Below are 27,510 nucleotides of genomic sequence, written 5' to 3'. Positions count from 1 at the left end.
GCCTGGGCGACAAGAATGAAAATCTGTCTCAAATAATAATAAGAAGAAGAAAGTAAAATAAATAAATAAATAAAAAAACTATACCCTGGAACAAATGGACTTAATAGACATTTACAGAGCATTTTACTCAACAACTGCAGTATATACATTCTATTCATCAGCACATGCAACATTCTCCAAGATAGACCATAAGATAGGCCACACAACAAGTCTCAAGTAATTTAAGTAAATTGAAATTATATCAAGTACTCTCTCAGACCACAGTGGAATAAAATTGGAAGTCAACTCCAAAAGGAACCCCCAAAACCATGCAAATACATGGAAATTAAATAACCTGCTCCTGAATGATCATTGGGTAAACAAGAAAATCAAGATTGAAATTAAAAATTCCTTGAAGTGAACCATAATAGTGATGCCATCTATCAAAACCTCTGGATACATAGTAGTATTCCATTTTATATATGTGAGATATCATATATATCTCTCATATATATATATACCACAGTTTCTTTATATACACATTGATCGGCATTTGGTCTGGTTCCATATGTATATAGTATATAAAATATACTATATGTGTGTGTGTATATATGTGTGTATATATATATAAAGTGAAATACTACTATTATGTTAATTTTCTAATTCACATCTACTTTAACCTTACTGATGTTGTTTTTCTATTCTATCAGCAGCTATATATACACATACACATATAGAAAATGGAATATATATATATAATATTATATATAGTGGGATATATATAAAATATATAATGGATATATATATTATATATTTTTATATAATATATAATATATTATATAAATATATATAATATATATTATATATTATATAATATATAATATATAATATATATATATAGTGGAATACTACTCAGCCATAAAAAGGAAAGAAATAATGGCATTCACAGCAAGCTGGAGGGTATTAGAGACCATTATTCTAAGTAACTCAGGAATGGGAAACCAAATATTGTGTGTTCTCACTCATAAGTGGGAGCTAAGCAATGAGGATGCAAAGGCATAAGAATGATATGATGGACTTTGGGGATTTGGGGGAAAGGGTGGAACAGGGGTGAGGGATACTTGCTATTGATATCCATTTGCATGGAATATCTTTTTCCACCCCTTTACCTTTACTTTATGTGAGTCCTTACGTGTTAGGTGAGTCTCTTGAAGACAGCAGATACTTGATGGTAAATTCTTATTCATTCTTCCATTCTTTATCTTTTAAGTGGAGCATTTAGGCCACTTACATTCAATGTTAGTATTGAGATGTGAGGTACTATTCTATTCATGTTGCTATTTGTCACCTGAATACCTTGATTTTTTGTTTGTGTTTTATATGTCCTGTGAGATTTAAGCCTTAAGAAGATTCTATTTTGGTGGATTTGTTTCAACATTTTGAGCTCCTTTTAGCAGTTCTTGTAGTGCTGGCTTGGTAGTGGCAAATTCTCTCAGCATTTGTTTATCTGAAAAAGACTCTGTCTTTTCTTCTTTTATGAAGCTTAATTTCACTGGTTACAAAATTCTTAGCTAATAATTGTTTTGTTTAAGGAGGCTGAAGATAGGGCCCCAATCCCTTCTAGCTTGTAGGGTTTCTGCTGAGAAATCTGGAGCAGAAGTAAATTAAATAAAAAGGAGAACAACATGAATGAATCAACAGAACTAAACTTTTTTTTGAAAAAAAAAAAAAAGAGAGACAAACTCTTTGTTAGACTAAAAAAGAAACTGTAATCCCAGCAATTTGGAAAGACAAGGTTGGAGGATCACTTGGGGCCAGAGTTTGACACCAGCATAGGCAAGAGAAAGATCAGATCTCTGAAAAAAAAATAATAATCCGAAGAAATAACAAAAATAAATTCTAGAAATCAAAAATGCTGTAAGAGAAGTAAATAATGTTTTTTTTGTGGGTTTAATGGTAGACTGGGAATGGCTGAGGAAAGAATTTCTGAGCTTGAAGATATCTCAATAGAAATCATGAAAATTGAAAAGCAAAAGGAAAACAAAAAACCTGAAAAATAAAACAGAGCAGAATATCCAAGAATTATGACACAACTACAAAAGACATAACGTACACAAAATGGAAGTTCCAGAAAAAGAAGAAAGACAGATAAGGACAGAAAAAATATTTGAAACATTAATGATTATTACTCAAATTAATGTCAGACACCAAATCATGATTCAGGAAATTCAGAAAACTCCAAGCAGGGTAAATGCCAAAACAAACAAAACAAAAAAAAACCACTACATCTAACCACGTAATTTTCAAATTACAGAAAATCAAATATAAAAAATAGTGTAAAGAAGCCAAGGGTGGAGGGAATTCTTACCTATAGAGGAGCAAGGATAAGAATAACATCTGATTTTTCTTTAGAAGTCATGCCTGACAAAAAGAAGAGTGAATTTTGCTGAATGGGGGGGAAAAAAAGCCTAGAATTCTATATCCTGCAAATTATCCTTCAAGATAATCCAAAAGTTCACTTGGATTAGTTCAAATGTATATTGCAAACTCTAGAAACAGATGGCTTTACTAGTGAATTCTACCAAACATTAAAGAAAAATAAATTCCAGTCCTTCTCAAACACTTCCAAAAAACTGAAGGGTAGGGAGAACTTCCAAATTAATTTTACGAGGCCAGCATTATTCTGAAACAAAAACCAGCTAGACACCACCAGAAAAGAAAACTATAGGTCAATATCCTTGATACAAATACATATAAAAAAACACATAATTTTATCAACAGATGCAGGATAACGTTTGACAAAATTCAAACAATTTTATGATTAAAATTCTCAACAAACAGGGCACAGAAGGAAAATACCTCTACATAAAAAAGACATATATGAAAAGCCTACAGCTAACATGATACTCAGTGGTGAAAACCAGAAATATTTTCTTTTAAAATCAGGACTAAGGCAAGGATGCTCACACTCACCACTTCTATTCAACATAGCCCTGGAAGCCCTAACTAGAGCAATGATGCAAGAAAAAAGAAAAGCATCCAAAATGGAAAGAAAAAAAAAAGACATTGTTTATATTTCCAGATGACATAATCTTATATATTGAAAACCCTGAAGACTAAATTAAACACAAAAACGAAACTGTAAGATCTGGTAAATGACTTTAGTAAAGCTGCAGGTTACAAAATCAATGCACAAAAAGCAGTTGTGTTTCTATACATTAACAGCAAGCAATCTGAAAAATGAGATGAGGAAAACAATCCCATTAATGAGGGAATAAAGAATAAAATACTTAGGAATAAAATACTGAAGAATAAACTTACCTAAGGAGATGTAGAGCTCTACACTCAATAAAATATTGATGAAAGAAATTTAAAGCTACACAAATAAATGGGAAGACATCCTGTGTACGTGGATTGAAGGACTTAATGTTGGTAAAATATCTATGCTACCCAAAGGGATCTACAGATTCAATGGAGTCCCTGTCAAATCTCAATGGCATATTTTATAGAAATGAAAACAATTCTACAATTCATATGAAACCTTGAAGAATTATGACTATCCAAATCAATCTTTAGAAAGAAAAACAAAGCTGAAGGCATCACACTTCCTAATTTCAAAATATATTACAATGCTACAATAATCAAAATTGTATGGTACTTGCATAAAAACAGATATATAGACCAATAGAACAGAATACAGATATAGTCAACTGATCTTCAACAAGGGAGTTAATAATATATGATGAAAAAATTACATTTTTTCAATAAATTCTGGTGGGAAAATTGGATATTCACATGAAGAAGAAAAAGTGAGATCCTTATCTTACACCACATAAAAAAATCAAATAGAAATGAATTAAATATTTAAATGTAAAATCTGAAATTTTAAAACTCCTAGGAGGAAACATATGGAAAATGCTTCAGAATACTTATTTCAAAAATTATTTTATGCATATGACACTAAAAGTATAGGCAACAAAAACAAAATTAAACAAGTAGGACTACATCAAACTGAGAAGCTTCTGCACAAAGAAGAAAATAACAGAGGATAAAGGTCTAAATAATGGAATAAAATATTTTTGAAATGCATATTTGATAAGTAATCAATTTCCAAAATGTATGAGAAACTCCTACAACTCAATACAAAAAAACAAAGCAAAACAGAACTAATAACCCAATTTACAAATGGGCAAAGAACTTAAATAGATATTTCTCCAAAGACATGCAAATAGCCAACAGGTTTATTAAAACAAATGCTCAATGCCACCAATCATCAGGAAAGTCTAAATCAAAACCACAGTGAGATGTTATCTCACACCTGTGAGCATAGCTATTTTTTTTTTATTTCAACTGGTGTTAGAATATGAAAAAAAGAAACTGTGTACTGTTAGTGCGAACTAAAATTACTCATCTACTATGTTGATATGGTTTGGATCTGTGTCCCCACCCAAATCTCATGTCAAATTATAATATGCAGTGTTGGAGGAGAGGCCTGGTGGGAAGTGATTTGATCATGGGGGACGGTTTTCCCCTTGCTGTTCTCATGATAGTGAGTGAGTTCTCATGAGATCTGGTTGTTAAAAGTGTGAAGCACCTCCTCCTTCTTTCTCTTCCTACTTCTCTGGCCATGTAAGATGTGCTGCTTCCCCTTCACCTTCTGCCATGATAAGTTTCCTGAGGCCTCCCCAGCCATGCTTCGTGTACAGCCTGTGGAAACATGAGCCAATTAAAACTCTTTTATTTGTAAATTACCCAGTCTCAGGTATTTCTTTATAGCAGTGTGAGAACAAACTACTATATATAGAAAACAGTATGGAGGTTTCTCAAAAAATTTTAAAATACAAGTAGTATTTTATCCAGCAATCTGACTTCTGGGTATTCAAAATAATTTAAACAAGGATCTCAAAGAGATACTAGCACTGTCATGTTCATTACAGCACTATATACAATGGCCAAGATGTCAAAACAACCCGAATGTCCATTGAAATATAAGGTGACAAAGAAAATGTGGTATATACAGACAATGGAACACTATTCAGATTTTAATATTGCAGAAGGAAATTCTGCAATATGTAACAATATAGATCAACCTTGAAGACATTATGCTAAGTTAAATAAACCAGTCCCAGAAATAAAAAATCTGCATGGTTCTACTTACATAAAGGGTCAAAATAGCCAAACCCACAGACTCAAGGAGTAGAACAGTGGCTGTCAGGGGCTGTGGTGACAGGAAAATGAATGTTACTAATCAACTGGCTTAAATCAGGTAAGATTCAGAAGCTTTAGAAACTGGCTGTAAAACTTTGTGACTGTAGTCAAAAACAATTTGTTGAACATTTAAATATTTTTAAGAGGTTACATTTCAGGTAAAAACAAAGCTTCTACTAAAAATATAGATAAGACATTTGAACATGCATTTCAGCAAACAGAATATCCAAGTAGAGATTTTCAACCTCATTAACAATAAATACAATGCTAAATAAACCCCAGTGATAAACTACTGAATACCCAGTAGAATGGTGTATTTTAATATTCAACGTTTACACTCCTATGCCTATACTCATCAACATTACAATGTATAACTTGTGAGAGTGTTACAATGTTGTGTTAGTTTTTGGTGGAACAAATTATCAAAACTTTAATTGATCCATTTAAACGGTATCCATTTATCATTTTACAGTTCAGTCGGTCAAAATTTGGATTGGCTACATGAAGTTCTTTGATTAGAATCACACTAACCTGTTTTCTGGAGACTCTAGATTTATCTACTTGCAAGCTCATTCAGTCTGTTGGGCAAATGAAATATCTTGTGTTTGAAGGTCTGAGGTCCTCATTGTCTTCCTGGCTGGCAGCACCAGGTATCTCTAAGGTCCTTGAGCCCATTTTCAGGTCCTTCAATGTCAGCAACATTGAAAAATCCTCATGTCAAATTTCCCCTATGCTTTAAATTTCTTTGTCCTCATCTAGGAATAGCTGGAGAAAATTCAGCTTTTAAAGAGGTCCTGTGATTAGAATGAGCTCACTCAGATAATCTCCCTTTTGATTAACTGAAAATCAACTGATTAGTAAATTTTATTACATCTGGAAAATCTGTTTTGCTGTGTAAGGTAAAATTTTCATGGGAGTAATATCTCATTATGTTTCCAATACTGGGGAGTAAGGCATAAAATCTTGGGAGTAGGACACTTTTATGGTTTTACCTACCACAAATGTAATATAACAGATAACAGAAAAAATGAACAAACTACTCTTATTTGCACTAACATTGTTGAAACTCATAATATAGAGGGGGGGAAAGCCTCTATATTCCAGCACAAGAAATGTTTACTATTTGATTGCATTTGTATGAAGTTAAAAAATATTGAAAAATGTGGTTCAGACACAGTGGCTCACAGCTGCAATCCCAGAGCTTTGGGAGGTTAAGGTGGAAGGATGGCTTGAGACCAAGAGTTCTAGACCAGCCTAGGCAACAAAGAGAGACACTATCTCTACAAAACCATAAAAATAATTAGCTGGGTATGGTGCCAGGTACCTGTAGTTCCACCTACTTGGCAAGCTGAGCCAGGAGGCTCAACTGAGCTCTGGTGTTTGAGGCTATGGTAAGCTATGATCCATGACCACTTCACCGTACTCAGGTCTAGGAAAACAAGCAAGATACTCCTAAAAAAATTTCTTTAAATAGAAAAATGCAAATTAGAGCACTTAATATAAATTACAGCATTTAGAAAGACATATTTGGTACAAAGATTATGAGTAAAAACAAAGATATTATCATAAAATGCTTGATATTAATTAACATTGGAGCACATATGAGTTAGAAACTTTCTTATTTTAATTTTTTCTTTTTTTAAATTATACTTTAAGTTCTAGGGTACATGTGCACAATGTGCAGGTTTGTTACATAGGTATACATATGCCATGTTGGTTTGCTGCACCCATCAACTCATCATTTATATTAGGTATTTCTCCTAATGCTTTCCCTCCCCCAGCCCCCAACCCCCTGACAGGCCCTGGTGTGTGATGTTCCCTGCCCTGTGTCCAAGTGTTCTTATTGTTCAATTCCTATCTATGCATGAGAACATGCGGTATTTGGTTTTCTGTCCTTGTGATAGTTTGCTGAGAATGATGGTTTCCAGCTTCATCCGTGTCCCTGCAAAGGACATGAACTCATCCTTTTTTATGGCTGCATAGTATTCCATGGTGTATATGTGCCACATTTTCTTTATCCAGCCTATCATTGATGGGCATTTGGGTTCATTCCAAGTCTTTGCTATTGCGTACAGTGCTGCAATAAACATACGTGTGCATGTGTCTTTATAGCAGCATGATTTATAATCCTTTGGGTATATACCCAGTAATGGGATGGCTGGGTCAAATGGTATTTTTAGTTCTAGATCCTTGAGGCATCGCTACACTGTCTTCCACAATGGTTGAACTAATTTACACTCCCACCAAGAGTGTAAAAGTGTTCCTATTTCTCCACATCCTCTCCAGCATCTGTTGTTTCCTGACTTTTTAATGATCACCATTCTAACTGGAATGAAATGGTATCTCATAGTGGTTTTGATTTGTGTTTCTCTAATGATAAGTGATCATAAGATTATTGGATCATAATTACAAAAATTACGAGTAAAAACAAAGATATTATCATAAAATGCTTGATATGAATTAACATTGGAGCACATATGGGTTAGAAACTGTCTTATTTTAATTTTTTCTTTTCTTTTCTTTTCTTTTCTTTTTTTAAGGACAGGGTCTCATTCCATCAGTGAGTGCTGGAGTGCAGTGGTGTGATTATAGATCACTGCAGTGTCAAACTGCTAGGCTCAAGCAATCCTCCCATCAGCCTCCCAAGTAGCTAGGACTACAGGTGCTGCATCACTATGCTCAGCTATTTTTTTATTTTTATTTTTTGTACAGATGGGGAACTCACTATGTTGCCCAGGCTGGTCTTGAACTCATGGTCTCAGGCAGTCCTCCTGCCTCAGCTTCCCAAAGTGCTGGAATTACAGGTATAAGCCACAGTGGCTGGCAGGAATTTTCTAATTTGTAATCTGTGTTTGGTTACATTGGCATTAGCCTTATCAAAAGTTATTCTGCTGGACATTCATGTTTTGTGCACTTTTCTCTATGTTTCTTATGTTTCGTAATAAAACCATTAAAATAAGCAAACAAACAAAAGTCCTTGTATGCAAGCATGTTATTATATTCATTCATTCATCAAATATTCATTTGTTTCATGTCCATTATATGCTAGCCTCTGGGTGGTGGAATTCCAACAGTAAACAATAATGAAAAAATGTCCACATGAAGCTTGCAGTCTAGTGCTAAGATGCTGTCAGTTTTCTACTTTAATTTAACTCTGGATGTAAATAAAGTATCAGCTTTAAAACACTTATAGCAAAATAACTGCAAGGTGAAGCATTAAGCCCTTTAATTACAGTACCACACGAAGTTACTTTTCTATTCATACTATATTCGCAGCATTCAAAGACTGATGTAATTAACAAAGATAAAGTTTTGGAAATAGGTCCAGCTGAGGCCCCAGAGAGAGAGAAAGGGGTAGACAGCATAATTATGCTGGGTTCTTGAAGACAAAGGAGGCTGATCCCTGCAAGCACTAGAGAGAGTCTCTACTTACCACATTTTGTCTGCACTCAGTAACCAGGCAATCTTACCAAGAATTTATTTTTTTGTGGGGGAGAAAAAGAGATTAAAAACACATTTTTTCTTCAAGTATCCTGAACTTTAGTATTGGAAGGCAAAGAATCATGGCATGTTTCTTTGGACTACCTAAATCTCAGTTTTTTAAAGCATTGATAAGCTTTCCTTTCTGAATATAAAATTTTATGGTAAAAACCTGTACCTCCTTCAGAAAACAGCTTGGGACACAATGTTTATGCAGTTCCAAAAATTATATAAATATATGTGTGTGTGTGTGTGTGTGTGTGTGTGTATGCAATTTGTAAAATGTTTTGTTTGGGACTTTTAGGAAGAAACGCTATATTTAAATGTTAGTTATAGGCCATAAGAAATGAAATAGTCTTGGAAAGGAGGATGAGGAATGTTTTCTGAACTCCAAGAAAGCTTTACTTTTTTATGAGAAAGAAATAATATAAATTATTCTTGAGATTTACTGGAACAATCTTTTTTCCTCATAGCTTACTGACCTAGAATTCAGTATGGATTCTCATCATCAGTCAAATGAGCATTTGCTACATATAGCCCTAATTGTTTATATAAATAGACAGTTACCAAATAATTAACTGGATTCTTCTGTAATGAGTGGTAAGAGGCAGAAATACAGACCTGTATTAATTTATAAAATCTCTATAAAGAAAAACAAGCACATACAGAGAAAGAATTATTCATGAAAATGTTTTCAGGATAAATTATAATAAAAAATAAGCGAAAAGAAACAACTGAAATACTAGTATAATATTGAATATAATAAAATACATTAAGAATCTAAAACATTAAGAACTAAAATCCTATTATATAGAATTTCAATAAAATGCCAGTAAACATTGTATTTACCTAAATAAATTATATAGAAATATATAATTATATCAAAACTACTTTCAATAGTGATGTATAAGTACTTTAAAAATATAACCATAACTGTACTGGCATCTTGTGAAAGATGTAATTAGATACAGAGGACTTTTTTATGTTTGTCCAAAACCATTTATGATACTCTCATGTATCTCAGCTAAAAATACAAGTTAGAAAATTGACCATTTAATCATTACTTCTCAATCTCTTTCATATCTTTATTTTAGGCATCATCAACTCCTAAGTGGATAAGGCAAAAAGTTTAACATATTCTGTTTCCAATCCTTTCCATCTTCCTTCAGCTGGACATTTTCCACATTGTAGACCTTGTGATCTTCCTAAAATGAAAATATAAACTTACTTTCCGAGAGTTGCAGTGGACAATATTACTTGTCCACTTTCCATTTACCCTCTCCCCCTTCCTAGTAATTACCTTCTAGATGTCCCGTTCTTCTCTCTGAATATCATGATGTTTGAGGAAACTAATATTTTCCTTCATCACTTTGCTGGCCAATCAACAGGTTTACCCGATTAGTTCAAAGTTAATCCTATTCCCTTTATCATAATCATTAGTTCGCTTGACCAACAACTTGACTGATCAACAAGGTACTTCCCTGTTTTGTATAATAAAGAGATTGGCTTCTGTAGGGAGATAGAATCATATTTAAGACAATGAAATATGGGGGGATATTATGAGGGAAATATATCTGGATAGTGTGGAATTCTAGACCAATTTATTGCCCATTGAGGAATCCAGCATCAGCCAGAAAACAACCTAGGCAGAAGAGTATAAAAGAGGGAGTCTCAGGGAAATAGGACCAGAGACATTGGGTTGAGTCACCCTGAAGCCCTTCCAACCTCGGCATTTATATTTACGCAAGTCCCCAAGTTTCATTATGGATTTACCAGTTTGAATGGAGTTGCCAGCTTCTTGCATGTAATAACATCTGAACTGAATATAACTCTTCTGACTTTCTTTTGATTTTAAATAAATTTTGAAAAGATGGTATGCCATTATCTCTCTCTATCTCTCTCTTTTTTTTCTCAGTTTCCCAAATTTCACAGGTTCTCTCTTAAGATGTTTGCAAATAATACTATTTTGGCCTGGAATTCCCTTTCCAATCCCTCTATTCTTGATTAAGTCCTCTATCACCTTTTTGTTTAATCTAAGATTGCTTTTCTAATGCCTCAACGAACTCCCACTTTTCTACAGGCTCTCATGGTACACTAATACCACAGCATACATGGTACACTAATAATAAAGGAACATAGATGTTCCTTATTGAAACATTTAACAAGCAGCATCTTATAGAACTGCATTTTTACTGCAGTGAGCTAACATCAAGCACTGTCATTCATTATCCTAGTGCTCCTTGCTTCAAGTATTGGATCTAGAAAATAATGTCTGAATAAATAATATGGAGTCAAACATACATAAGTGAATACATGAATAAATATATACGCATTAAAAATTAACTTATGTGAGTTATTGAAGCATGATGTCATTGTTAATCAATTGAACTCAGAAGAATAATTACTTCTTTGACATGGTTTTATACACCCTGCTCTCTTTGTCAGTGCTACATAATGCCTTGGATAGCAAGGAAATCAGTGTCGTACTCCCTTCTCAGCCTTTTGTCAATTAAGTCTCCAATGGCAGTAAGAGCATTTCAAAAGTGTTAGGACAGTGATCAGTATTGTGTGCTGATAGAAGCTCAGTACGATATCACCAATAATGTCTCCTGAATCTTCAATAGTGATAGACAACTGCTCAAAACACAAAATGAGTTATGTGTACAATTTATAAATGTGTATGTGATTTACGGTAGGTATCTTTAAACAGCAATTTTATTCATTTTTTAATGAATGCTTTCATTGAATCAAGTCATATACTATACGTTGATTTGTAGATGTTTATTAGGGGAAAATAGTATAAACTGAATAGAACATAAGAAATAGACCTGGGAATTTCTCAATAGGAGCTGCTTGGTCTGTAACATTTGTATGCTGCATACCCTTGGGCATATGAATCTGTTTCTTGTTTCTTCTAAATTATGAGCTTATGATTACTATACAGTTTTTCTAAGTATTAGAGATAATCTATGTAAAATATTTAGGACAGTTCCTTCTACATAATGAGCTTTTGATAAATAGTGGGGTTTATGATTGCTTTTATTGCTGCTGTTGTTATTATTAAAGATTACCAATATGTATAAAATTATTGCCAGGCTTACACTCTTTAATTCTCCTAGATGTTTTTAAAGAAAAAATGATACAACAGAATTAAACATCTTTGGCTGTCAAACTGAAACCAACATTTATCTCTGTTTAGTTTCCGCTGTTTTGAAAACGTGTGAGGTTACAGGTTAGGGGGAGTGAAGAGTTTTCCAAAAAAGTATGAAGATAGGATGACAAGAGTTTGAGGTTGCAGTGAGCTATGACCATGCCACTACACTCCAGCCTTGGTGACAGAGTGAGACTCTGTATCTGGAAAAAAAAAAAAAAAGAAAAGGTGAGATGTGGGTATGAGGACAGAAAGAAATTAGCATTTAATTTGCATTGCCATACATTTTACTTCCGCTTTTTCACAACATACTTCAAAATAGGAATTATCAAACCATTTTACAGATGAAGAAACTAAGGCTCAAACAATTAAAGTAACTTTTTCTAGATCACATGGACAGTAAGTGTTGAAATCATGAGTTAAACCGGGACTTTTATAAATGCCTAAAGCTATGCTCTTCCTACAATTACATTCGTCTTCAAACTAAATATTAGCAGTCATTGTCCATTGAGCTTTAATAGCAAATGGAGATAAATCTATCAGAAATATTAGTAGGTTTTCAGAAGCTAAAAGGAGAAAGCAATGCTAGCGGCCATCTTGGCTAACTGCCCACCTAATGCAAAACTAATATAATTTAGCAAAAATAAAACTAATTTTCTTGATACCAAGGTTTTCATGAAAGTGTCTCTTACATAATGAAAACAAAATTTTCATGGAATAATTACTTTCTCAAATGAAATCATAAAACTATAAAACAAACTTATTTATATATTATAATTACAAAAATCTAAGCATATTGAATTACAAAAAATGATGAAATTGATGGACTAGGACAAGAGGGCTATGATTTATAACTTTTTCTTCAAAACTGAAGTAAGGCTAAGATATTTCCTTAAATAAAATAAAATTAAAAACAAAAGTCAATATTATAGAATGTTTTTAAAAAGAAAGAAACAGAAGAAAACTTACCAGACAAATCAAATTTCATGGAAAAAAGTAGTATCTAGCTCTCATATGTAGCATACTTGCAGACGTCATAAAGGATGTCACACGAAGGTCTTAATTCTCCTATTTTTTCTTTAAAATTCTGAAACAATGAAAGATAAATGTGTTCAGGAACTTTGTAATCCTCACCTTAAAGAGCATTGAAACTTGCAGCTGCTAGCAAATTGTTCATTCATTCACTTGTTCATACATGTTATGATCACTGATTATTTTCTATGCACACAGCAAAGTGCTAGTCTCTGTCAGGAACACAAAACAAATGCAAACTTGGACTCAGTTCCAGAAGTCTAGGAGCCCACTGGAGCTGATATATAAGGGCTTGATTACATAAATCTAGGTGTCTTCTTGGTAATTAGATGGGGTAGAATATTATCAGTGCTTGAAAGGAGTAGTGCAGATAATAAGTTCTAGAGTAAGTCAGAGAATCAAGATATCATTTTGGGCTAGCATCTTCAGAGAAGGCGTCACAGAAGTAATCACCATAAAAAACAAGCTAGACATCCTTAGAGGGACATCAATACTCTCTTAACCAAAAATTTAAGAGCTTTTTTATCTTTATTCCACAAAAAATGCAAACCTAGTAATGATCTCTCTGAAACTATTCAGAAGTGAATTATTCAATTAATCAGACTGTTAGCCATCCAGTAAGCCATTTAGTCATTCATTTTTTTTCTATACATATTTATTGGCACTAGTTTGGTTTAGGGTATTCTTGGAGATAGAGATTTAGTGGTGGGCTACACAGATTAATTTTGGTTTTAATGAAGCTAACAGTCTATCAAGAAATATAAGATTTAAATAAATTATCAGCCCAAAATATTACTTCCAATTATATAAGGATTAGGAAAGAGAGTTACAAGTTGATAAAATAATACATTAGAAGAAAGTTGTATCTCCTCAGCATAAGGCTATGCAGGCTGTGCACTGCACAACTCTAGGGGCATCTTTCACAGAAATTACAGCATAAATGTATTTGAACTTTATTTAAACTGAATGGGAAATTACTGCTAGGAGTGACGTAATCAGCTATGCATTTATAAAAGATGCTTTGCCCAAAGTGTGAAGAATGGATTTGAAATTGAGAACAAGAGTCAGCATGGAAATACTAACAGCTTTTTTTAATGATCCATGAGAAAAATGGTAATGGTGAAGAGAATGGAGTCAGAGAGGAGTGAATGAATGTATTTTAAAGACAGAATTGACAAGACTTGCTGCAGGTTGTATATGGGGCTGAAAACAAGGAGGATGCAAACTTTTCAAAGTGTTATTTACTGACGAAGGTCATGGTGTTAAAGATACAAATTTGGTGGAAACATTAAATAATTATTCTTTCTACTTACTTTATATAATTTACCATGAAACCCCTAAGTGGATAAATCTATCAGGCATGTGGAAACACAAAAAATGGGCTGGAGATTTTTACCTGAGATTTTTTTCATAAGACTGTATAAGATATTCTGAAGAGAAGTAATATTGACAAGAGAAACTAGGATTAATTTCACCTCCAAAAATTGCAGTGGATGGGTGAACTTCATCTGTCTTAGAGCATTAACTTTACTCCTCAGTTTACATTCATTAACCTCATGGCTGATGCAGAAATTTTTTTTCTGTTCTTAAGCCTGTAGCTCGATTCCTGGGACAGCCTCAGGGCTAGGCCTCTTGTACAATCTCAGCAGTCATCATCATCATCAAGTGCCTTGGTTCTCCCTCAGGAAGTCCTTGTCAGAATCTGGGGAATCTTCTTATTTTCCTGTATATTTAGCTCAAGAAAGTGCCTATGAGCTGCTGCTCTCTGGCTCCTTGCTTTTATTTCATTTATCTGCACTGATAAACAGACAGACCCAGTTTAAATTCTGGCTCTATTTGCTTTGGATGAGTGACTCCAGCTATCCTACTCATCTACTTTGTGAATGTTACATGTGAAAATTTATGTAACAGCGCCCAACATATATCAGGTGCACAATGACTGTTATTTACCATTTTTCCCAGAGGAACAATTCTTACTCTGCTTTTACTTCCTTCTAGTCTGTATTTCTGGTCCCTACCTTCTTTTTCTCCAGAAGGTTGCTCATGTTTGTGCTACAGTCTCAGACTCAGGATATCTATGGCTCCATCATGATACATTTCTTGCATCTATTTCTAGATGATTCTAGTTTGGGGAAAATGCATGGTGGGAAGAGTGCATGCACAGAGATTGCTGTTTGTTTACCATGTTAAGAGATATAGTTGCTGTGTACAAAAAATTGGGGAGAGTTTAGTAATCAAAACCCAGTTTAAGAGAATAGAGTGAAATAAGGATAATCTTTGATTCCACAAAAAGAAGAGGGCTCTAGGAGGTCACGCACTAACAATATTGCATATTAATATGGACACTTTTGTTTACCAAATGCATCACATCATGATTTTTTAAATTACTTACAACAACTTTATGAGGTGAGAATGGATGATATAATTCTCATGTTAAATAAGAGAAAACAAAGGTCAGGAAATTTAATAGATTCAAGGGTAACTGCTGGTGGCTCCAAGAGATCTGAATTCTAGACCAGACTCATTAAACTAGCTGTAGCTGCATATAACTTATACTCTCTGAAGTGCTGAGTCTTCTCAGTGGTAACAGAGGAACAGGATTTCTCTAATATCTAATCCAAACTTAAAAGCATGAGATGCTATATCTTGTCTAACATAAAGAGATCATTGGCAGAACTGGGATAAGAATTCTCTTCCCTAATTCAAAGCCTCTCCAATACACTACTTTGCTTTAAGACACTTTTCTGGGCTCTGAATAGATAAGAACGGCAATTTGATACAAATAAAACAGCTACATGGGGAAAATGGGGAAGAGCAGACAAAGGAGTATTAAAATCTTCTCATGGTCCTTCCAAGTGCGGAAGCAGGTGATCAAGGTATTGGGTCAGTAGGATGAAAACTGAAAGTAAAAGACTATGGCATGCATACAAATTATAGTGGATAAAATATAAAAGTGGCCCATATCAGTAGTTTTGGAATAGCTGAGACTGGTGTCAAGCAGTTGACTTAATATGGCCTTTTAAATAATCTAGGTGGATTAGAAAGAAGAGTATGGATGGCTAGGAGAGAGTTTGTGGACATGAAGTGGAAGGATTAAAGTCTTGACTGGAACTGGAGAGATTACAGGCTGAGCCTCAGTTTTCTGGATTGAAGTCATTCTCCAAAGTGTTCCTAAGAAGGCAGTGTGTCAGCATCTTTTAACTCGTCATCTATTGAAACTAAGTAACACTATTGTTCACAAGTTTGAACTACTAGGGTCAAGGGAGACACCAAGTTATGAATAATATAGTGGCCAAGAAGCTAGTCAGCATGTCTAAATCATTATGTTTGTCTCCTTTTACATAGATTCTAAAATATTTCCATTTCAGACTCAATAAATACAGGCAGGGTTATTTTGGTAATATAAATGGATGCAGTTATGATAGATTATTTTTTATTTTTTATCTGCTGTAAAGCTGTCACAGTAACAAGATAGGTATGATTTTATCAAAAATTTGTTTTGGTTAATAAAAGAACAAAAACTGGGGTCTTTGAGGAAAGTATCAATGCTGACAGTCATTTGAAAAAATCAAATGTGTTACGTAATTCATTTAGCAAATGTTTAAATGCTTATTACATCCCAGACATTTAGTTTGACATTAGATATAAATGTATATATGGGTATAGATAGGTCAATATAGATAGATAGATAGTAGACTAAGGTATTACAGTCTAATGAAGAGATGGATATGTAAATCATAAGAGAAAATAATTCTGTAAGAAATTTTTAGATGTAAATTTTCCCTCAACATGCAGGCATAAAATGATTTAATTCTTCCTGGGGAAATCAGGGATGAGCTCATGAAGTGCAGACTTCACATAAAAACTTCAAGAATGAACAAGAATGATCAGAGATACACATGTGTAACTAACATGCTACAGAAAAAGAGAACATGTGTCAGAGATTATTCAAAATTCTCCAAGGAGTTTAATATTTCTGAAGGCTTGAACAAGAGATACATTGGTAGAAGTGAAGTCTTAAAAGGTATAGAGGCCAGAGCAGAACATAAAGTGTCTTGTAACCTGTGAAAATAAATTCAAATTACTTCTTGGAAGCCATGAGAAGACTGATGAAATTTAAGAACAGGAATAACATCCAAGGTGTCTTGCAAAGTGCATTTCTATAATGCTGAAATCAAATTAATTTTCAGATGAGGAAAGCATCTCAGAGGTAGTGGTCAACTTAAGAAGGTGTCTTTTATTCTAACGCAGATACATGAACAGAAAAGCCTGAACTAGGGAACTGACCATGAAACTAAAAAGGAGAAAGCATATGCAAGTGGACACAATGTGAGTATCCTGGCTTCCTGTGTTCTGCCTCAGGAAATAGAGATATAAGTGATATTATTCAACAGAGTCATGGTATGCGAAGCAGTGATGTGGGGGAGATGAGGCATTTGGATTTGTGGCTGTGTGGGTATTGCCTGGAACTTCTTCCCTGATTTTCACAACTTTAAGTTAAAAGTTAAGTACCAGAGGGAAGAGGTCATTGAAGGAGAAAATCAGATTCATTATTTACTACGGATATATGCTAATTTTATATAAGGGCAATCAATTCATCAACTTAAATGTAATTTAAATTACTTTGCTATAGGATATCATTGTTAATGCAAGACTCCATTGTATAGGTTGGCAATCGCATTACTGTGTCCACATATAAAATTATGTTGTTTCCAGTATTTTGATACAAATTCTTTATTTCAGAGGAACTATTATATATTACTATTGTTAACTATTATTGGGATGTCATCCAAGATATGGGTAATGTATACAACTATTACTGTCAGGGAAGGAAAACATAAACAAAATTCATGATATAAAGCTTCTTATGTGGATCAAATATCATAATGTTCTGGAAGTTTCTTAAGAGCAGGAATGAGAGAAAGAGTTAACAAGTTGCCATGAAGTTAAACAAACTTTCATTTCAAGACCCCTTGCTTGCCTGTCTCTCTTATGAGGAGCCCTAGCAATGTGTTTACTTGGTCATCTATTGTAGTAAAATTTGACCAAGTGTCACATTTTAACCACAATCAGTTAAGTGCAGGCTGTCGCAATACCAGTGGCCCTATCACACTTGTCCTCTAGTCAGGTGTTGTTGATGGCTACTGGCATAAAGACGTGGGCTAAAGAGAGGTTGTCAGGAAATTCAGAGGCCAGTGAAGACAACCTAAGATGTATAATACACAACCACAATAAGACATGAGCAAGAAACTTGTTAACAAGTGACGGCAATTAAGAGTATTTAGATTAGTCACTGGAAGAAAACTTGCAATGTCAAGAAACTCAGAACTCATCTGTGAATGAAGCTCAATAGACATTTTCCTAAATTTGACAAGAATCCTAAAAATGTTCATGATATCACCAGTAATGACTTGTAAAGTAGAAATAAAGAGACTACAGCGAATAAACAAATACCATAGTAAAATAACGCATTATTTTCTTTTATTCTATATAGAACTTAGTATAAATGTCTTGTCTTACAAGGGTGTGATTTTGCAGCCAAAAATGTAAGACAGGGAAGGGGGAATGGAATAGAGTATGGCAAGACTATTAATGAATACAAATAGTATCTCATTTTGTGTTTTATTTTTAAGTTGTTCATGGGATTGGTTAGCTTTTTAAAATTTGCAGTTTGTTGTGATTACTGATTGTAAATATTTAATGTCATATCTGTTTATAATCACCATTTTGTGTAAAAGAAGGCCTCTAAAATTATTTAAGCTTCACATCACATAATCACTGTAATATTTCTCTCAAGATCCCTAGCACCAAACTAAAAACTGTAGAGAAAATTGCTCAGTAAAGTTGACCGTTAAACGAACAAGAGAGTGTCAGGATTTAATAATTAAATGTTAAGTGAGGAACAATAGGGAACACAGCATCTTGATCCTGCTGTAAAAGTAAGGCAAAGTGAATTCAGGGAAAGAGAAATCTCAAAATAAAAGTTTATTCTCAGCTCTATTCATGAACTTTTGACTGTTTACAGTTGATAAAATTACCTTCATAAATTACATGGGCATGGAGGGAGACAGACATCAAGATCCTGGAGATGAAGGAAGCTAACTCTTATAAGACAATCAACAACAACAAAATGATCTTTGCTCCTGATTTTAAAGGGCTAAAGGAAGAGGAGAAGGGGAAGATGAAGGGAGAACACATGCATAGGAAAAATGAGGGGAAATAAACAAAGAGAAATTGTGTAAGGTGAGAAATGACAGTAAAATTCACCTATAATATGGAGGCTGAAAACGATTTTAAAAATGGTGAAACCTTCTATTCTATTTGAAAAATATTTTTTGGTACAATAAAAAATCTTCTAGCACTCATCCATCCCAATTCTTTCCCAACTGAAATGTCAGTGAATTCTACTCTACTCATAATGTATTGTAAAAAAAAGTTTTTTCCCCCTTAACTAAAAAACTTACCTCAACTTTACATATGAACCAGAATGAAGAATTCTACAAGAAAGTAGAAACATGACAGAAAGAAGAGTACAGGAGAACGGGTGAAACTTGAAAACTGATAGAAATGATAGAACAGGATCTATACTTCTGCAGGTCACTGAAGTGAAGAGTTTGATGTTCTTCCTAGATCTTCATAGACGCAGAATTGCCTGTGTAATCTCCTTACCTCACTAGTCTGCCCTGTCTTCCTTCTTGCTAGATGAGAAATAAAGAAAACAAGAAAAGCAAGGGAAAGGAGAGAAAAAAGGAGGGATGCAGCAAGAGGGAGAAAGAAAAGGATGAGAAAATAAAATAAATTACTAAAGGGAGAAAAGAAAAAGAAAAAAGAAAAAGCAGAGAAGAAGTTAATCCCCTGGTGAATTTTTCACAGGCTATCTGGAACTCAAAAGTTCAATCTTTATCCATCTATCACTAAGTCAACTTCTGGAACCTCTTCTTCTAGAACCAGTTAGGGAAGCCACTGAAGGAGGGTTATAGGACAAAATATATGTTGGTGTGAACTTTAAAAAAAGAATTTGTGTTTAAGGATGAAACTGTAATGGTTTTGAAATTGCACTAACCACATTTGATTTGAGCTGAATCAAAAGTAGAAAAATCAGCAACTTCTACATAAAAAACTAAGGAAGAGGAAGAAGATCCAACTTCGAAAATCTAGTGGAATAATAATTCCATTAGTAAGATAATGATACAGAGAGATGATGACACTGGAGTTTTCAGAGAGCATTGAGGCAATATGTAGCTATGGAATTTGAAAAAAAAATGGTTCATTTTTGGAAGATTACTACAACAGTCATGTTAGATTAATTGAAATGAAGGTTGGTGTTATAAGGCTTTAAAAATAGTCCAACTGGAAATACGAAAGCTTGAAAAGCAGCTTTGAAAAACAAAGACAGAGGGGAAAGGGATGAAGAGAAATACAACTGAGATTTAAGATATAAAATAACTGAAATCTGGAACTAATCAACTGTGAAAATCAAGCAACGAGAAAGAGTTGTAAATTATTTTAAAATATCTGGCTCGAACAACTTTGCCAGTTTTAGAGCCAGTCTTTGCAAAAAGGGAGAAACAAAACAGATGAGACAAGAAAGGAACATCCAGCATGCTGTGAACCCCCTGAGACTGGCCGTGATCTGAAAGAGTAAAGCTCTATCCAGGGAACCTTTTCTGAATCATAGTGTCAGACTTCCTGCTCTTTTCAACTCCCCTGGTTTTATCATCTCTACTCTGTTTCAGCAATCTACTGCCAGGGCCACATCCTGAATGTTGACAATACCCTAAACTGTGCCATTTATAAGATCTCTGACACACCAACCTCTCTCCTCTTACAGCTCTCGATGTATATGACCTCAGCTTATTCTAATATGCTTACAGATTATACACCCGTGATATTGATGGCAGTGGCTGCTGCTGTCGTGGCTGCTGCTATCACGCCTGCCGCAACACAGAGGTGCGACTGGGGCTGCACATTTCACGGAGGTGTTGGGAGTTCCGCCCCTTCTGAAGTGGGGAAAGAGATCCCCAGGTGCCCCTGCATCTGGCTGTGGATCGGAGGCTCCAGGTTGGCAGGTTGGGAGCTTCCGGGTGCAGCTGCGACCGCCCTCCCAGGTGCAGGACCCTGGTGTTTCTGCAGCCTGCACCCTTGGGGCCCCAGGAAAGACCCATATCCTTGCAGGCTTGGAGGTGTTTGCTTCTTCTGCCTGGCTCCCGGTGCATGCTCTCATATCTGAGTGGGGGTTGGTGCTGAGCCCCGGGGCCGTGAATTGCAGCAGGAGGCAGATTTATTCCTGGGCAGAAGGTGGCAGATCCCAAGTAAGGGGACCTTCAAGCCAGGGAGGGCCTGAAGGCTGGTGGCTGGGCTACCAGTCCCACGGACCAGAGTGGGGATTCGTGGGCCTCTTCTGGGCCACCCATAGCCACCCATGGACCAATCAGCAAGCACATGCTCCCCTCTGAGGTCCGTAAAAGCCCTGGGCGCAGCCTGAGCAGGGCAGAGGAAGGCCAGAGGTGAAGGAGTCAGAGAGGCGACAGGATAGGCAGCTGCCGAGAGAAGTACGCCTCTCTGCTGAGACCTGGAGATGATGGGAAGGCCAGATGCAGAGAGGAGCTACCCTCTCTGCTTAGAGCTGCCAGGAGGAGCTACCTACCTTCTCTGCTGAGAGCTGCAGAGATGACCTGCTGGCAGAGAGGAGCTACCCACTGTGGGTCTCCTCTGATCTGTTGTAATGCTGAATAAAGCTTCTTTTCATCTTGTTCACCTTCCACTTGTCTGCATACCTCATTCTACCCGGACGCAAGCAAGAACTCGGGCAAAGGCACAACCAGCCACAGAGGTTTCTGACCAGAAAATCGACACCCCAAAAATCCTATAACAATCTGATTCTAAAAGCAACATCATCTTTTCAATGTAATTCTAAAAGAATTTGGGATTATTTTATTTAATTTCAGGATCCCCTCTGAAGAAAATCAACTTACAAAGGATGGCAGGTCTTAAGAAAGGTACTTAGCAAGTGCTGGTACATTCTAAGCAATCAATATTTGTCAATGTTCAGTAATTGTACAATTGTACTAGAGAAAACAATTCCAGGGGCTTAAAATTATCTTATACAAGGATCCACTTTATTATTATTTTTTCTGTTTGTTTTGGATAAATTACTGACTCCTTATCTCAGTTATGTTATGTGTTAAATGTTTACAGTGTTACTTTATATCTCTCAAGGGCTTTTGTTAGAATTTTCAATGAGATACCTTAAAACCTCTAAAAAGAAAATGGATGTTATAAGTAAATAAAAATAAGTCTGAATGGCCAAAAATATGTGTATGTTTGTTCTTACTATTTATCGCCAAGGACACCAATTCATTGGCCCTTTTTTATAGCAATATGTAACTCAAACTTCTGGTTTATTTGCTTTAGACCTGAAAGACATAAATTTATTTTTCCATTTACATAGCAAGTTGAAGTTGTGAGGACAGATACAGTAGAATGTGTTGATTTCCACAGTCTCTAGAAACTGGCATTTCTGTTATTTCCCAGTTCAGGGATTTTCAATTCACAGTATTTCACATTAATGTTAGACTTGCTATAAGGTTATTTCTTAAAATATCTTATGCGTTGCCTTCAGGAAAACATTAGCTTGCTAGCTTTCTGAGGTATTACTCATTTATATCACTCAAAATAATGACCAGTGAATATATCAGAATGGAGACCTACCTAGAGGCAGCATGCCTTAATTCTGTAGTGCCAGCAGTGTGTGACTAGATGGCTACCTTTCTTACTTATTGTTATATAGCAAATTTTAGAGGCACTTGTGAGAATGATTTTTTTCAGATCAACCACATTTGTGTATGAGCAAATGGAGTTTGTCTCAAGTGATCTAGGCACATGAAATCAAATTATTCTTTAAATTACCTATTGAGAATGTCACTCTATTGTTACCTGCAAAAAATACATACAACTTCTTAATAATGTATTCCATAGAACATGTTGAAGTTTATAAGGCTCTTGGATTGTAATATCTCATTATATTCTAAAAACAAGTTCAGTTAGGCAGGGCTGGAATTGTGCGTCTCCTTCCAAGAGCCTTGCTTAAGACGAGCTGAATATATAGTAGGGGACAACCACAGATGTTCAGTGTCATCACTAAATCCATTTGGGATTAAGCAGGATCTGTCAATAAATACTTCTGTTAAGGCCTTGGTGTAGTCCTACGGGATAATGCGAAGAACGTAATCACTGTAGGTGTTTTTATGATGCACAACACAATATTATGACATGACATTGATGAATTTGTGATTATTGTAACTGGCTGTCTTTTGTCTCTTTTCATCATTTCAATTATACATCAAATAAAATATCTGCAATGAATGGAAAAGTGTTTTACCTGCTGGTATAAAAAACATTGTGAATATTGGGATTAGACAAAACTGGACATAAATCTCCAGGCCATCACTTACTAGCTTTGTGTCCTTCAGCAATGTACATTCTGTCTCTGAGACTCCATTTCTTATTTTAAAATAGGGATGACAATGCTTTCATCATATGGTGGCTATGAAAATTAAGTGAAATAGCATATATAAAGGGCAAATACAGGTTAATAAATGTTATTCTTCTTCCTGTCTCCTATCTTCACCCTAGAGAGCATCAGGGATGAAACTCACATGGCAGTTTAACTACATGTCTAAGATTTCTATCCCTGTATTACATGATCCATATTATCCAATTCTAACACGTGGGAAAATCCAAAACACTGCAAATTGCAAAGAGAAACTGTGCAGTAAAGGACTAAAAATATCAAGTGTGTCATTCAGTTAACATTAATGTTTCAGGTGAACTGGAGACAGAACTTGTGTTATTGTGCTGAGCTATAAAATCTATGCCCTCTCTAAGCCTATATGGAACTGTAATAAAGTATTTTATTACAGTAGTCCATCTAGGTTTGCTTTCTTCTATGAAAATAGTGGGTCCATGTGTTTGATGCTGTACAATGTAATTCGACAATTAGTTAACTTGTAATAAAGTAAATGAGTCAATTTTGCTCAATTCAGCTGACTTTAGGTGAAGCAATACATAATTTTTTTTTTTTTTAAAGAGACAGAGTCTCGCTCTGTCACCCAGGCTGGAGTGCAGTGGCGAGATCTCAACTCACTGCAAGCTCTGCCTCCCGGGTTCACGCCGTTCTCCTGCCTCAGCCTCCCAAGTAGCTGGGACTACAGGCACCCGCCACCATGCCTGGCTAATTTTTTTGTATTTTTAATAGAGACGGGGTTTCACCGTGTTAGCCAGGATGGTCTCGATCTCCTGACCTCGTGATCCACCCGCCTCGGCCTCCCAAACTGCTGGGATTACAGGCGTGAGCCACCGCACCCGGCCAGCAATACATAATATTTTATAACAACTGTTACTCATTCATATCTGATATTTGGACATTAATTGATAAAAATAGTGATTTTATAAAAGAAGTTAAAGAGGTGTTTGTTATGGAAAACATGGGCAAAAATGCTGAATAATATCTGAAACTAAATTATTTTATATATTTAAAAATGTTTCAAAATGCAGGCAGCCCTCTGTTTATAGGATTCCAATTTGCATACATTTCTGTTACAATGCTTTAATTAAGTAACACCAGTCCCCAACAACATGGTTTCAGTAAACATGCTATGTGCACTGTAATTGGATAGAAGTACAAACTTCACTGCTATAGCTCTTCGGTCCATCAATCACTACACAAAGACAGATGCACATCATGAAGACTGACCAATCATATAATTTTTTTCAAAGTCTGTTGGTTATTGGCCACTGAACATCTGTTATTTAGTTCACACCTGGACAGCAAAGTTTGTGCTTGTGTAAAAAATGCACTTGAAAATATTTTATGACATTGAAATTACAAGAAGTTAAATATTAGAAGCTGATCTAACCTTAGAAAGGAATATGACACTTTGCCAAGGCATAGAAGAGATACCTGTTCTTTATCATGTTATACAACAACAGGCAGGGAAGCAATGTTCAAACTATTCTTTTTTTTTTTTTTTTTCTTGAGACAGAGTCTCACTTTGTTGCCAGGCTGGACTGCAGTGGTGCAGTCTCAGCTCACTGCAACCTCTGCCTCCTGGGTTCAAGTGATTCTCCTGCCTCAGCCTCCTGAGTAGCTGGGACTACAGGTGCACACCACCACCCCCAGCTAATTTTTGTATTTTTAATAGAGACGGGGTTTCACCATGTTGGCCAGGATGGTCTCGATCTCTTGACCTCGTCATCCGCCCACCTCAGCCTCCCAAAGTGCTGGGATTACAGGCGTGAGCCATTGTGCCCGACGTCAAACTATTCTTAAACTTTAATTCCCATGTTTCTAACATTTTAAAATATGGTGTTCAAAGATATTAGGTCTACTTTAAAAATGTTCTATAAATGTATAACTGACAGTGATTTAATGTTTTGATAAAAATTGTAAAGGTCATGGAATAATCGAAATATTTCACGTTGATTATTAAGATCCTTTTGTAGATTTCAGGTTTTATTAGCATTTTTACAGTCCCATACTACTGTGCCAAGTGAGGACTACTTGTATTTAAAACATTGTAAAATAGAACTTATGCCTTGGTTTCATGTTTTAGGTGAAAGAGATGACTAAATCTAGGATTTTTATTTCTTCCATGGGTTATGTGAAATCCAAATATATACTTGGATAAACTCCTGTGTTTTTATTTCGTCGTGGTTATCAAATGGCTTAATTGAGACAGAAATTCAAAGCTAATTTTTCTTTTAACCTACAATAATCATGGAGCTTAGAAATAGAACAATAATCATGCCTTTCATCTGTGAATGTGGCCATTTCCATTGTAATGCTCTGACAACCAGAGTTCAACCTTTCAGCAGCACATCTGTCCATGAATAAAATTTGAGTATGTAAGAAGCTGAAAGCATGGACAAGCAAGGTTCAAGGTTTGAAGGTTCAAGGCTTTTCATAGAATCTACTGATCTGGAGTATTTCCTTCTCTTTAAGTTCATAGATTCAAATTTTACTTGGACGCTATGCAAACAACTGATGAGTCACATTCTTATATAAGTTCTGATGGATTTGTTTTAACTTTCCAATTCACATGCAGAAGTAACACTTTCCCTGCTTCCTCTCTATCATGTCTATCTGTTGCCATCCTGCTTTTCTGAATTTGATCCGAAGCCTACATCCCAAGGTTAAATGGAGTACCCTTATCTTTTTTTTTCTTTTTTTTTTAAAAAAAGATATATCAAGACAAGAGAAGAAGGTAAAGTTAGCATGATTTTTTCATAGTACAATTTTCAGAATATATGCAACTCATACCCTAAGACTTCCAAAAAGGTTTCAAAATGAATTTGATTTAAGACAGAGCTTTTGTGTTTTGCTTAGAAGTAGAGACAGATAAGTACTGTTTGGTGACTTTTTTCATGACTTGTATTAAGTTGAGGTAGAGTAATTAAGTGACAAATATCTCCCAAATTTAAATTGTTCAGCACAACTAAAACTTATTTTTCACTGAATTTGGTGTCTGTTGGGTCCATGGGGATTGAGAAGCCTTGGGGTGAGTTTCTGTATCATGAAGTCATTGAGGGTCCCAGATCCATCAATCTGGAAACTCAGTCTCCTGTGTAACCAGAAGATGGACCAAGCAAAAGAGAAGGCCCACCTGTTCATTGTCTTGGCTTGTAGGTGACCACCTCACTTCCAATCATGTTCTGTCCATGAGAATTCACTACAAAACTTGTCTTTACGCAAGGGGCTAGAATATGATCTATTGATATACCCAAAAAAGAAAAGGACCAAATATTGGCAAGCACATGAATTTTGCCATATGGCCTTATTTAGACCCAGGCTACTTAGATAAAAGCCATCATAGATCCAGGACTAGCCACATAATTTGGACAGCCCAGTGCAAATGAAAATTCAGGGCTCCTTGTTGTAATAGCAGGAAAATGGGGATAATGATACCTTTGTGGGAGGGTGTTTATAATGTATTTGTACACTAAAAACATAAAAAGTACTAAAATATAAAACTTTTTTTTCTTCTCACAACTCTTTTTTGACATTGCATTAAAAAAAAGTTTCCATTTACTATAACCCTCTTTGCAACATGCAGATATTTGCAGGGATTATGTACAGTCTCCCATGCACTCAGAGCACTGGCCCAGGAATCTGTGTCCATTTGTGACTTACCAGCTGCTGAGTTCTCCCGCCTTCCAGCTGCTGAACTGACATGTTTATTGGCCGTGAATGAGGAAGTCAATCTCCCTTTCCCTCAGCTTGTCATCCCAGCCCATGGTAGATAGTTGATCCTCAAGGGATTACAAATCGGACATGCTCAGTACCTGCATCTGGGGTGGGCCAGCCCAGAGCCTCATCCCCACTAAGTCACTTTCCCAACAGCTGTGGGGCTGCTAGCTTAGGACAGGGATCATGTCACCCTGAGGCACCATGGAGTGTGCATATCCAACCCTGAGTTTCCTCATAACTTTGCCCAGGCCCCTACTAGGGTTGAAGGACCATGACTGCATGCAGGTCTCCTCCTGAATGCAATCCCTGCTCTAGGAGGAGAGCTGTATTAATCCTTGGTCAGGGGAGAAAATATCAAGGCTGCGCAAGCCCAGACCTCAGGGCGCTGGGAGCCAGTGGTTGAGAATCTGTG

The 27,510-nt window shown here is 35.5% G+C and overlaps 1 long non-coding RNA gene across 1 annotated transcript in view; it reads left to right on the top strand.

The window, feature by feature from the left end:
- Positions 1-19,660, top strand: part of LOC134807807 (uncharacterized) — a 100,393-nt gene extending 80,733 nt beyond the window's left edge. The window contains exon 3 of the long non-coding RNA XR_010149085.1: positions 17,102-19,660. This is a non-coding gene — a long non-coding RNA (uncharacterized LOC134807807). The remainder of the gene's footprint in view (positions 1-17,101) is intronic.
- Positions 19,661-27,510: the final 7,850 nt, after the last annotated feature.

The sequence above is a fragment of the Pan troglodytes genome, chromosome 12 (genome assembly GCF_028858775.2).
Source record: "Pan troglodytes isolate AG18354 chromosome 12, NHGRI_mPanTro3-v2.0_pri, whole genome shotgun sequence".
NCBI lineage: Eukaryota > Metazoa > Chordata > Mammalia > Primates > Hominidae > Pan > Pan troglodytes.
The sequence above is the reverse complement of the archived record's forward strand: the minus strand, read 5'-3'. Positions and strand labels throughout refer to the sequence as shown.